The sequence below is a fragment of the Acomys minous genome (genome assembly GCF_964271855.1).
Source record: "Acomys minous genome assembly, chromosome: 3".
Lineage (NCBI taxonomy): Eukaryota > Metazoa > Chordata > Mammalia > Rodentia > Muridae > Acomys > Acomys minous.
The window spans coordinates 61,977,277-61,990,570 of record NC_140485.1 but is presented as its reverse complement, the minus strand read 5'-3'; the positions used below and the strand labels follow the sequence as shown (position 1 = coordinate 61,990,570).

Below are 13,294 nucleotides of genomic sequence, written 5' to 3'. Positions count from 1 at the left end.
GTTCCGTCCTTCCGCAATGACAATTCCGGAATATTCAGGTTGTCAGGCCTGGTGGTAAAGTGCCTTTACAAGCTAAGCTGTCTCCCTGCCTGTGCCCCCTTCTCCCCACCCCCTTTTTTCTTTTGAGACAGGCTCTGTTGTGGCCCAGGCTGACATCAAACTTACTATGCACCCAAGGATGACGTTGCAATCCTGGTTCCCCTGCCTCCACCTCCCACGTGATGGGATTCTAGGTTGTGGTAGAGTTGCTACTGCTGTGATGAAACACCATGACCAAAAAGCAAGTGGTGGAGGAGAGGATTCATTCGGCTCACACTTCCTCACTGCAGTTCATCAAAGGAAGTCAGGACGGGAACCCAGGCAGGGTAGGGACCTGGAGGCAGGAGCTGATGCAGAGTCCACAGAGAAGTGGCTTGTTTCCCAAGGCTTGCTCAGCCTGTTTTTGTTCTTCTTTTTTCTTTTCTTTTCTTTTCTTTCTTTCTTTCTTTTTTTTTTTAAGATTTTTATGTATTTATTATTATGTACACAGTGCTCTGCCTGCATGTACTCCTGCAGGCCAGAAGAGGGCTCCATGCCACATTACAGATAGTTGTGAGCCACCATATGATTGCTAGGAATTGAACTCAGGACCTCTGGAAGAGCAGTCAGTTCTCTTAACCACTGAGCCCCCTCTCCAGCCCCTCAGCCCGTTTTCTTAGAGAACGCAGGACCACCAGGCCAAGGATGGCACCAGCCACATGGCCTAGACCTCCCCATCAATCACTAATTAAAAAAAAAAAAAAGCCCTACAAGCTTGTCTACAGCCTGATAGTATGGAGACATTTTCTGAGTTGAAGTTCCCTCCTCTCAGCTGACTTTAGCTTGTGTCAACTTCACATAAAACTACCCAGCACATAGATGTATGCTTTTATGTCCTCAGTGTCTTCCGTAGGATCCTGGCTTTCACAGGCGCCACACAGCAGCTTGGCCTCCATTGCTACATGATTTTTAAGGAAGCTTTTTCTTACATCTTCACTCTGACTTAACCAATTTCTTGCTGAAATCCACACTGGGTCACAACCCTGAGCTGCACACTGTGGTCTGACTTCCTTGAAGTCCCCTCCTCCCACAGGGCTGTGTAGAAAAACGCTGAGTTCAGATGGGTGAGCTGTCCTGAGCATTTGGTCTGGGTGCCTCCTTGCAGACACCATCCCCTCTCATAGGCAGGAGGAATCCATGGAGTGCGTGGGAGGTGTGTTCCAGAAGGATTCGGCTGAGAGAGAGAGAGAGAAAAGAAGACAGGTTAAGGAACTGCCTGGCGGGCAACAAACCAGGGCTGACCACTGATGTTGAACAAGCTGCCACCTGTCCCAACTCTCTGGGTCTCACTGTACTTAGAGCAAAGGGGATGACATTTCGGCCGACTGCACTGGGCACTGGGAAGAGCCAATGAGGTGGTGCTGGTGATGTGGTGACACCAGCATTGGGACCCTGGTGCTGGGCAGGGCAAGTTTCTCCAGACTGTCTGGGAAGCACCTTTTAGGCTCCCCTTGGGAGTGTGGGTGGCCCTACCCATCCTGGGAAAATCCGCAGCTGTGTCCCCCAGAGATCAGTTTGCAGAACCATCTAGAAGAGGCCTAGGCTCCTGAAGGTGGGGCCTCAGAAGCCGAATGTTCCTCAGGCATCGGCCACTGGCTCTGTCTCCCCTGAGCCCGCAGCCAGATCTTGTATGTGGCACTTTCTCCTGCATTTTGTGTAGGAAGGCCACAGTGAACTGTTGTCCCTCTGGGCCGGGACCCTAGGGAGCTCACATTCTTCTCTCCCGTTATTGCACAGTGTTGCATCTGTTGTGACTGTGTGCAGAACATCTCCTTCCTTTACCTTGCGTGTGTCCCCAGCTGCAGCTAATGCTGTTGTCACAGGTGTCCACCTGGGTCACAGTGACTTCAGACTCTAGTTTGTACACACTGAGCTCCAGTTGTGAGCTCTTCCCCTGCCTCTGTGCAGCAGTCTGGGGCCCAGCTGCCCCGTCAGTCTTGCCCCTGAGCTCGGCACTCTAAGGCACCCCTCACAGAAGGACTTTCCAGATCTCCTCTTCAGTGACCTGCTCAGCCCTTGTCACCTCTGCCTGGAGCTTCTTAGCATCTGTGGCATTGTTGGAACTTAGCCTTGCTCTCCAATAGAAGATAACTAAGCTCACAAGCTTCTATTTGTGTTATCTCCCCTAACTCCAATGGCATCTCTGTCAGATGGTTGTATTAGTGTTACTGAGACCCACTGTCTAGGGGAAACTGAGGCCCAGCACAGAGGGGAGGGGTTGCCTAAATCCACAAGACAGTGGGGGCAGTAATGATAGTTTTAAAAACTTAAATTAGCCAGGTGGTGGTGGCACATGCCTTTAATCCCAGCACTTGGGAGGCAGAGGCAAGTGAGTTCAAGGCCAGCCTGGTCTACAAAGTGAGTCCAGGGCAGCCAAGATAACATAGAGAAACTCTGTCTCGAAAAACAAAAAAACAAACAAACAAAAAACAAAAACAAAAACAAAAACAAAAAAACAAACTTAAATTGTTTTTCAAGTCAGGGTCTCACTATGTAGCTTTGTGTGTCCTGTAGACCAGACTGGCTTTGGATTCACAGAGATCTGCCTATCTCTGTCTCCTGAGTGCTGGGATTAAAGAAGTTCCGCCACCATGACTGACTTTAAACAAATATTTTTATTCTCTCTCTCAAAAATAATTCACTGAGTCTAGTGACTGTCCATGGGAGCACGGAGAGCCGACCAGTGACAACACCCCTACAGGAGACTCTTGCTCTCCTAGCACCCATCTCCTCTCAATATCTCCTCAGCTGGAGGTAGGGGCTTGGGTGACCCTCCTGCATCCGTGCTGAGATGTTGGCTGCCTTAATCTTGGACGGATGTCCACAGCTGCGAAGTCATGAGTTTCTGACATGCTCAGTGGATACTGCCCTCCCGGCCCTTCCTGATCTCTGGCTCCTATCTTTCCATTTCCTCTTCCTGGATGGTCCCTGGGCTTTGCAAGGGTCGGGGAGGTGACACAGATGTCTCACTTGTGCCTGAGTACTAAAGGCAGAGCCTAGGCTGGCCATCTGTTTCTGCCTCTTCAGCATGTCCTTCCAGCATGTAGCATCACAATCGGGTCGACCCCTACAACCCAGACCAGCCAGGTCTGATGTATCTCAGGCTGGCCTGGAACCAGCAGGTAGCTGAAAGATGATCCTCCTGCCTTACCTCTCTGAGTGCTTGGTACACGTTGTGCTCCCATGGCTGGACCCTGCGGTGCTGGAAAGCAAGCCTGCGGTTTAAGGTATGCTAGGCAAGCACCCCACCAGCACAGTGACATCCCCGGCCTGGAAGTGGGCTTTGGTGTAGGAGAGTGTCTTTGTGATCCAGGGTCTGTTACATCGGGTCTATAGCCTTTCTTGAGCCCTCAGGAGTTACGAGATGGTTAGGCTATTCCCTCAGTTGCTATAGCTCAAGATAAACACCATTTGAATTAAAAAAAAAAAAAAAAAAGCAAATAGCGGCTTGGCAAGATGGCCCAGTAGGTAAAATTGCTGAGTTTGATCCCCCTGACAACCCAGAGCTGAAGGGAAAAACTGACTTCTGAAAAGCTACCCTCCACACCTAACAATAACATTTAAAAAAAAAAAAAGAATAAAATAGTAGCATATGGGGGTATGGGCCTGCAAACTTCACACTCGGGAGGCTGAGGCAGTGGGATTGCTGTGAGTTCAAAGTCAACTGGGACTGCTTAGTAAGCTCTTGTCTCTAAAAACTAAACCAAACCAAACCAAGTAAAGAAAGAAAATACCGAAATGAAAAATTCCGAAGTTCTCAGCTCAAAACAGCAGGTGTTAAAGACAGCTCATAGCCCACAGCCCCTGTTGGTCAGGGCATGCCTTACTCTTCCTGTTCCCCAGCTTGGCTCACACAGAAAGCTGCTTATCAGAACGGACAGCTGGCCTGGCCTGGAAGTTCAGTATTTGACTTTCAAATCCAAGGTACATTGCTGGTCTTGCCAAGCCCCAGGTAAGCGGGAGAGGGGACAGATGGAGGACCACACGCAGCTGCCCGGGAGCTCGGTGTGCACAGAGGACAGAGGACCTGAGGGCATTGCTCCTTGGCCTACAGGACGAATCATGCAGACAGCGCCCCCTGCACATTCTTAGGAGCAGTCAAATCTGAGGCAGGCTTCCATGCCACAGGCCTCGCCAACACGGGACTTTATATAACCCTTTAGACAACCCAGTGGTGGCTATATCAGTGGCTGCTTTGGCTCATCAGGGGATAGCTCCAGCAATATTTGGGACATGCTTCCACTAAGTATTTATCTGAAATGCATTTTTCTTTTCTCTCACTGAGACAAGGTCTCACGTTAGCCCAGGATGGCCTTAAAGTCACTATGTAGTGAAGGGTAGCCTTGGACTCCTGATCCAGTGAACTGGCCCAACCATTTTTCAAATTCCAATTTAACCGAGTGACCACCATGTTACCTGCAACCTATAACTTGCTTCTTGCACACACTTCTCTATCCTCGGCCTTCTTGCTTTAGAATTATTTTTTGTTACATTTGTTCTCTCTCTGTTCCCTCCCTGCCTCCTTCTCTCCTCCCTCACTTCCTCCCCCTGACCCCCACCATGTGTGTGGTATGTGTGTAGGTATGCACGTGTGTATCTGAGTGCGTGCGTGCGTGTGTGCGTGCGTGCGTGCGGTGTCCCAGCACATGTGTGGAGGGCAGAGAACAACTTGGGAAAGTCTGATTTCTCCTACTATCACGTCTGTCCTGAGAACTAAAGCCCAGGTCATCAGGCTTGGCAGCAAGCACCTTTGACCCAGCGAGCCTTATGGCTTTATAACCGAGTCTATTGACGTATAAAAACAGACATACAGAAAAGTGTCTAATACTTAGCTTGCATGAGTTGCCACAAAGCGAACATACCCCCCAGGTAACCAGGGCCCAGATTGAAAGACAGAGACAAAATGTGACCCCAGAAGCCACCATGCCCCGTTGCTCTCCACTGTCCACCCTAGGGCAACCATGGTTCTCCTTCTGAACCCTTCTGAGTTCCTGCACTCACTTCAGATGCCCATGTGTAGAAGCTTATGGAAACTTCCGTGGCCGTGCAAACTGTGAAATCTCGTTCTGTCTACTCTCTGTGCTCATTGAGTCTCATACAGATGCTGCTGGTGAACATTTGATCAAGGCTATGCCAAATATACTGACAAGAACATTCTGGAACAATCTTCCTTTAAACGCCACCCCAGGACTTAGTGCTGTTCTTGTCACCATGGACAGACATCTAGGTGGTTCACATCGGCCTGGCATTGACAGCTGATAAGAAACCTGGGTTCTAAGCTGGCCGGTGGTGTCGCACACCTGTAATCCCAGCACTCGGGAGACAGAAGCAGGTGGCTATCTGAGTTCGAGGCCAGCCTGGTCTACAGAGTAAGTTCTAGAGCGGCCAGGGCTACACAGAGAGACCTATCCCCCAAACCAAAAAACAAAGCAAAACAAAACCAGTCACAGTTCTATCCCCTAGAAATGTGGCCCTGAACGTTGTCTGCAGACAGTAGAGAAGTCCTATGCATCTGGGAGAGGAAAGGCAGCGGCTCTCTCTCCTGGGCTGTCTCCATTAGGACTCTAAGGCCTGGGTTAATCCCAGGTGCAGCACTTGTCTTTGCATGTGCTTTGGCTAAGACCCCAGCAACGGCCAGGCAAATGTCAGGGAAATGGACTCTGGTCTCGAGGACCAGCCCATTGGTTGGGGGTGCTGGAGGGGTTGCCACCTCCCCAAAGACTGCCTGCCCTGCCCATCACCTGCACGGGATGTGCTATTTATAGCCGTCCACGCTACCCTGACTGCTCCCAGGCAGCCTCCAGCAAGGACATTCCTGGGGCTTTCCCAAAGCCTCCAGCCCCTCTTCTTGCAGTTCTGGGCTGGTTGCAGAAGGATTCCTGCCCTGTTCTGGCTCCTCAAGGCTTACTGTCAAAATCCTACAAGAACAGAGGGCTTCTGGCTGTCCTGCATCTTAGGCCACCACAGGGAGACAGGCTGCCCTAAAGGAGGTGAGAGAAGACCCAGGACAACCAGTCCAGAGGGGACACTGAGGCTTACAGCAGCCACAGAAGGGGTTTCCAGCAAGCATGGTGTTCCTGCTAACACAGGTATTCCATGTCAACAACCCAGACATTTCTGTTAGCCGGGCGTGGTGTTGCACTTCTTTAATCCCAGCACTCGGGAGGCAGAGGCAGGCGCATTGCTGTGAGTTTGAGGCCAGCCTGGTCTACAAAGCAAGTTCAGGACAGCCAAGGCTATACAGAGAAACCCTGTCTCGGAAAAAAAAAAACAAAAAAGAAAGAAAAGAAGGAAAGAAAAAGAAAAAGGAAAAAAAGAAAATCCTCAGACATTTCTGTTAGGCTGGCGGAGGAACCAGCACATGCCAAAGCATGTATCTTGGCAAGGACATGTGGACCCAGGTGGTTCCAGGTGGCCAGACATCTCACATGTGATGATGAATATGAATATTCATCAGGCCGTACTTTATTTCCTCCGTCTCATCCTCGTTCTCCATTTCGAGGGAGGGGGTACCTTGCCACACAACAGTGTGCTCACTGCTCTGGGTTGTCCAGGGCCCCTCAGTGTCTAGACAGGCACAGGCCTGAGGTGCACATGGCAATCACACCTGATTCTCGATGCTCCTGGACTTTGCTGACTGTGTGCTGGGTCACGGTCCTCTTTCTGCCCTCCATCTGTGGACCAGGATGATGCGTCCCTCCCAGGCGGCTGCACAGACGCCATGAAGGGCTTGTAGGAGGGCATTCCAGGGACATCCTGCCCCTCCCCTTCTTCTTATCTTCCCATCCAAACAGCTCACTTTAAAAACAAAAAAGGCCGGGCGTGGTGGCGCATGCCTTTAATCCCAGCACTCAGGAGGCAGAGGCAGGTGGATCTCTGTGAGTTCGAGGCCAGCCTGGTCTACAAAGTGAGTCCAGGACAGTCAAGGCTACACAGAGAAACCCTGTCTCAAAAAACGAAACGAAACAAAACAAAACAAACAAACAAACAAAAAACAAAAAACAAAAAACAAAAAAAAGAACAGAGCAGGGTCTCGTGTCCTTGTATAGCCGGGAATGACCTTGGACTCTTCATCCTCCTAGTACGCCCATCACACACGTTGTGCTGTGGCTGGAACCAGGACCCCGTGCATACCAGGCAAGCACTGTCGACAAGTGACATGCCTCCCCAGCTGTGAGACCCTCTTTTTCAGGTCCTCTTAAATGTTGCTTTGTAATGGTGACAGCCATGTAGCTCGGCCTCCCCCTTCCCCTCCCCCTGTTCCTCCCTCCCTCCTTTCTTGGACACCCCTCCCCCCCCTTTCCATCTTTCCTTCTCCTTCCCTCTGGCTCCATCTCCCTGCTGTCAGCTCCAAGGCAGTTGCCGCTGACAGTGCCCAGTGTCCCATAGGGGGAGTGGAAACCTCTGAACTCTCCACATCGACGTGTAGAATGGACAAGGTAGGACTCTGTCCCCCAGGGGGAGTGGGGGGTAACTGGACTGTCCTGTAGGTGAATGGTGATGTGACAAAGACTTGCATCTGTGGCTGACAGACCTTGGTCTCCATTGTTTTCACAGTGTGCTAGTGGCCAGGGCTGGCCATGAGGTCCCATGGGCAGGACAGGCCTATGGAGCCTGGCTGTGGCCACCTGTCTCTCAGGCCTTCTCTTATCTCTTATCACCAGAGGGGCTCCAGGATGGAGTGAAAGGGACACCCCAGGTTCCCATCAAAGTTAACCATTCAGATTTTGAGGCAGAAGGAAACAACACCCACACATTCCACTACCCATAATGCCTTGTTCCTGTGGGAGATTCTGGACCAGGTGGTAACTGGACAGTGGGGAGCCCCGATGTCTGTCCCTCCTGAAGGATAACAATGGAAAGCCTTGTGGCCTACCCAGGCTTCTAGTCCCCTCTTCCTGGACAGTGGCTCCGACATCCCCCCACCATGGGTCTATGGAGCTGGTGAGAAGCCAGCACTCATTATAACTGAGGGGCCGTGAGAGAACTGTTAACCTGGGGAGGGGCCTGGCTACACTCAGGGTAGGACAAATTGAAGCCGCCACAGCCTGGGCTTTGGCTTTTGTTCCAGACTGCCGTCTCCTAAACACCACAAGTTACTCAGCCTCCTGAGCCTCACCGTCTGTGAGGTCATCCTTCACCCACCCTTGACCTTAGGGTGCTGGGGTATTGTAAGCATCTCACCCGTTTTCACGAACCTTCACACAGGATGTTCCCCTGCTGGGTCCTCCTACCTCCTAATTCTATATTTTCTATAGGCACCTAATTTTTTGTTTTGTTTTGCTTTTCGAGATGGAGATTCTCAGTGTGATAGCTGTGGCTGTCTTGGACTTACTTTGTAGATCAGGGTGGCCTCGAACTTACAGGGATCCACCTGCCTCTGCCTCCTGAGCAGCCACCTATTCTTTTTTTTTTTTTTTTTTTTAAGATTTATTTACTTTATTTATTGCATGTGAGTGCTTTACAGAAGAGGGCAGTGGCAGATCTCATTATAGATGGCTGTGAGCCACCATGTGGTTGCTGGGAATTGAACTCAGGACCTCTGGAAGAGTAGGTGGTGCTCTTAACCACTGAGCCATCTCTCCAGCCCCAGCCACCTATTCTTATGTCACCCTGAAGCATACCCATTGCTCACTAGGCACTCTATGTATGTCTTTAGATCCTGTTTCTGTCAGGAGGCTGCGCAGGTCTGTGTCCTACTCACATGCTCCTTAGAATGTTACCAACACTGTCTCTGTCGCACCTGCCTGCACTGAATCCATGCCCACATTCACTGGCTGCGTGGCTTTTGCTCACCACTAGCAATGGAACCTAGTCGCAAGTTCTAGAACTTTCAAAGAGCAGAAAGGAATGAGGCCACTCAGACAGCCACAGAGGGTGTCACGTGTGCCCCTTTGTTCTGTGAAGCTGAGAGTCTAGAGAGCAGGGTGCTGTGTGTCCCCCACAGTGGCTAAGGAAACCCTTGCTTGCTACTGAACAGTCCGGTCTGAGTGCTGACAGCTTCTGGAGGGTCTAGCAGGCCTCAGGCACCTGCAGCAGGAAGCGGATGTGTGTGCACTGCCGCCAATGAGTTTCATTGATGGTTTTGCAATGTCTGGGCTCGCCTGTCTTCCTCTGTGGTGTGCCCCTCCCCCCTTCCCTACCCACTCCCTCCTTCCCTCTCCCTCCTCTCTTCCTTCCTCCCCCACCTCTCCTTTGGGACCTGAGCTAGGTCCCTGCGTGGTGCTCACCTGTAACCCCAGCCCTGAGGGAGGAAGGGAGGGAGACTAGGAGCTCAAGGGTCGCTTTGGCTACCTAAGAAGCTGGAGACTGTTTCAGAAAACCACAACCATGGGCTGGCAAGATGTTTCAGCAGGTAAAGGCCCTTGGTGCCAAGCCTGATGGCCGGAGTTCTATCCCTGGGATCCACATGGTGGAAGAAAAGAGGCCAAGCCGGGCACCGAGGCACACGCCTTTAATCCCAGTGCAGAAGCAGGTGGATCTCTGTGAGTTTGAGGCCAGCCTGTGAGTTCCAGGACAGCCAGTAATACTTAGTGTGATTTTGTCTTGAAGGAAAAAAAAAAAATGAAAGAGAACCCATTTCTACAAGCTGTCTTCTGACCTGCGTGTCACACACACACACACACACACACACACACACACACACACACACACGCACACACACACTTTTTTCTTTAACCTTCCCTGGGGGATTCTAACACCCACTCAAGCTTGCAGAGCACAGTGGCTTGTAGATACAGTAGGCTTTCAGCGAGTTGACATAGCCGGAAGCCCTTTATCAACTTTATCAGGCATCTTTCACTGGCTGGGAGCTCCCTCCAGGGGCCAGGAAGGGCAGGTCACTGAGGGAGCAGAGTAAGAGAGAAAAGGAAACAGGATGGGCTGTGCAGAAGTGGGGAGCCCCTCTGAGGTTGCATCGCTTTCTGGTTCACTGGCCCTTCTGACCCTGTGCACTGCCTGCTGCCTCTGCCCAGATCCATTCACTGATATGAATGAGAACGGCCCCTCCCATAGGCTCATGGCTTTGAGTATTTGGTCCCCAGTTGGTAGAACTGTTTAAGGTTAGGAGGTGTGGCCTCTGTTGGAGGAAGTGTCACTGAGGTGGACTTTGAGGTTTCAAAACCCCCCACCAGGGAGCTAGAGAGATAGCTCAGTGGTTAAGAGCACTGGCTGCTCTTCCAGAGGTCCTGAATTCAATTCCCAGCAACACATGGTGGTTCACAACCATCTGTAATGGGGTTTGATGCCCTCTACTAACTTTCAGGTGTACATGCGGACAGGCATTCATAAAAATCAATAAAAAAATTTAAAGCTCCCACCATTCTCAGTCATCAGTCTCCCTACCTCCCGCCCTGTCATCTACTTGTAGAAAAGAAGTAAGCTCTGAGCCAGGAGCTGCTGCACATGCCTTTAATCCCAGCCAGTGGGTGGAGTCAGGCAGATGTCTGAGTTCGAGGCCAGCCTGGTCTACAGAGTGAGTCCAGGACAGGCAGGCTCCGGGCCTCTGTTATACAGAAACCCGGTCTCCAAAAACCAAGGAGGAGGAGGAGGAGGAGGAGGAGGAGGAAAAGCTGGGTTTGGTGGTATACACCTTTAATCCTAGCACTTGGGATCACTGTGAGTTCCAGGACAGAAGCAAAAACAGAAGAAGAAGAAGAAGAAGAAGAAGAAGAAGAAGAAGAAGAAGAAGAAGAAGAAGAAGAAGAAGAAGAAGAAGGCGGCAAGTGCTTAGCTGCTGCTCCAGCACCCTGCCTACCTACCTGCTGCCATGTTCCCTGCCATGGTGGTCATGTATTCTCCACCTCAGGACATGGACTCCCAAATTAAATGCTGTCTTTTATACATTGCTTTGGCCGTGGTGTTGTGTCACAGAAATAGAGTGGTTGTGGAGAGTGGCTACCTGATGCCCATTGTAGACCCCGTGGAGACAGAAGAACTGCCTTCCAGAACAGTCACAGTCATGTGTGGGGCCTCGTAAACCATGTCATGCCACACAACCATGCTCTCTCCACATGGCCCTCAGGTGACCTGGCACTAGCTGTGGCTTGTTTTTTCATACAGTGGCATTTCTTAATTTTTTAAAAAATTAATTAATTTATTTATTTATTTTTATTTTTTAATTTTTTTTTTTACTTTTTATTTTTCATTTTTTCATTTTTATTTTTAGCATTTCTTAATCTTTTCTCACTCAAGATAATTTTTTTTGTCCAAGAAATTTTTATATGACTGGGATTATATAAATATATAAAATAGGTATACAAATAAACATTAACTGATAATGAATCATAAAGACATTTATTTTAAGGCAATTCTTTGGTATTCATGTAATTTTACACCCCTCCCCACCCCTGCCCCCATAAAGACAAGTCTGACTATGTTCTCCTGGGTGACCTGCTGCTCTCTGTAGGCCAGGCCTGCCTCAGCCTTCTCAAGTGCTGGGCCTAAAGGTGTGCACCACCACGCCCAGGGGTTACCAGTTACTCTTCATAATCAACTCAACCTCAGGCACCATCCTTTACTTACTGTTTGCCTTATTTTTGAGACTGAGTCTCTAGCTGGGGTTTGTAGTTTACCGAGTAGGCAAGTCTGCCTGGCCACCGGGCCCCAGGCATCTGCCCACTGCTGCCTCCCAGTGCTTGGATCACAAGCAAGATCAGCTTTTTTCCATGTGTGCAGTGGTCAAACTCAGGCCCTCACGCTTCAAGGCAGTCACATGCTGACAGCCATTCTCCAGGCCCTGTGAGCTTTGTAATGTGACAACAGAGGCCGAAGAGGATGTGGCTAATATGGCCTCACCCTCCCCATGCTGGCATGCCCAGGGAAAGCTCCCCCTACCCCTGCCAGGTGACTCAGTAAGGTGTGGATTGAGTACTGTGATGGCTGTGTTAGACTGGATCTTACATCTCCCTCAAAAGGCCCATGAAGTTAATGGCAGATGGTAGAACCTTCAAAAGACAGGGGCCCTTGGCCACACATGGTGCCTCATGCCTTTACTTGCAGTGCTTTGGAGGCAGAGGCAGGATGATCTCTGTGAGCTCAAGGCCAGCCTGGCCTATAGAGCAAGTTCTAAGCCACTCAGGAAGACTCTGTCTCAAATAAGGTAGAAGCCAGTGCTCACTGGGAGGTCTTTGGGACATTAAGGGTGTGCCCTTGAAGGGATGTGGATCCTGTTTCCTTCCTCAAGAGGCAGGGAGGGCAGGGGATTATACAGCTCAGGCTGGCCTCGAACTCACTATTTGGCTGATGATGACCTAGGCCTTGAAACCCTCCTTCCTCTGCCTCCCAGTGCTGTGGTTACAGGTGTGCACCACCACACCTGATTTTATGAGGCATGGGGGTCAAATCCAGTGCATCCTGAATGCTAGGCAAGCACTCTACCGATTTGCTCACATGCCCAGCCTGGGTTTTACTCAAGAGGAAAGCTAGTTTGCATATTAATGAGACGAATGTGCTTGTCTAGTACAGTGCAATCCAAAGACTGGGCCGAGTGAGCAAATGGAGAAAACACAGGAAGCAAGTTCAGGCTGAGCCACTTGGGGTGGGGCCTTTCCCTGAACATGCCAGGGCAAAGTGAGTGGTCCCTTCTTGACCACACCTTGAACCACCTCTGCTGTCCCAAGATTCATAGGAGCATGGAGAGATGGCACAGCCAGGAACCTGAGTGTCTTGCAAGCATGAAGGCATGACTTGGACCCCAGCACTAGTATACAAGCTTGTAATCCATCATCTGGAAGGCAGAGACAGATCCAGAGCCCTTGTCATTCTTGCAGAGGATCCAGGTTCAGTTCCCAGCACCTACCTCTGTGGGTAGCTCACAGCTGCCTGTAACTCCAGTCCTAGAGGATCATGGCACCTTTTCTGGCCTCCAGGGAATTTGTACACATGTGGTGCACATAAATTCATACACACACACACACACACTCACATATACCATCATAAATGAATAAATAAATCTGAAAATTAATAACTTAGTTTGTGAACCATTTAAAAAGAACCAACCAAAGCTGGGCGTGGCGGCGCACACCTTTAATCCTAGCAGTTGGGAGGCAGAGGCAGGTGGATCGCTGTGAGTTTGAGGCCAGCCTGGTCTACAAAGTGAGTCCAGGACATCCAAGGGTACACAGAGAAACCCTGTCTCAAGAAAACCAAAACCCAAAAACCAAAAAAACCCCAATCAATCAAACAAACAAAAAACCAACCACTACCACCGCCAACA

At 50.3% G+C, this 13,294-nt stretch overlaps 1 long non-coding RNA gene across 1 annotated transcript; it reads right to left on the bottom strand.

Annotated features, from left to right (window-relative positions):
• Positions 1 to 844: 844 nt before the first annotated feature.
• LOC311593595 lies at positions 845 to 8,858 on the bottom strand. The gene is made up of 3 exons (XR_014777773.1): positions 8,783 to 8,858; positions 6,686 to 6,876; positions 845 to 1,252 (listed from the first exon to the last, which is right to left on the bottom strand). It is a non-coding gene; the product is annotated as an uncharacterized lncRNA (long non-coding RNA).
• Positions 8,859 to 13,294: the final 4,436 nt, after the last annotated feature.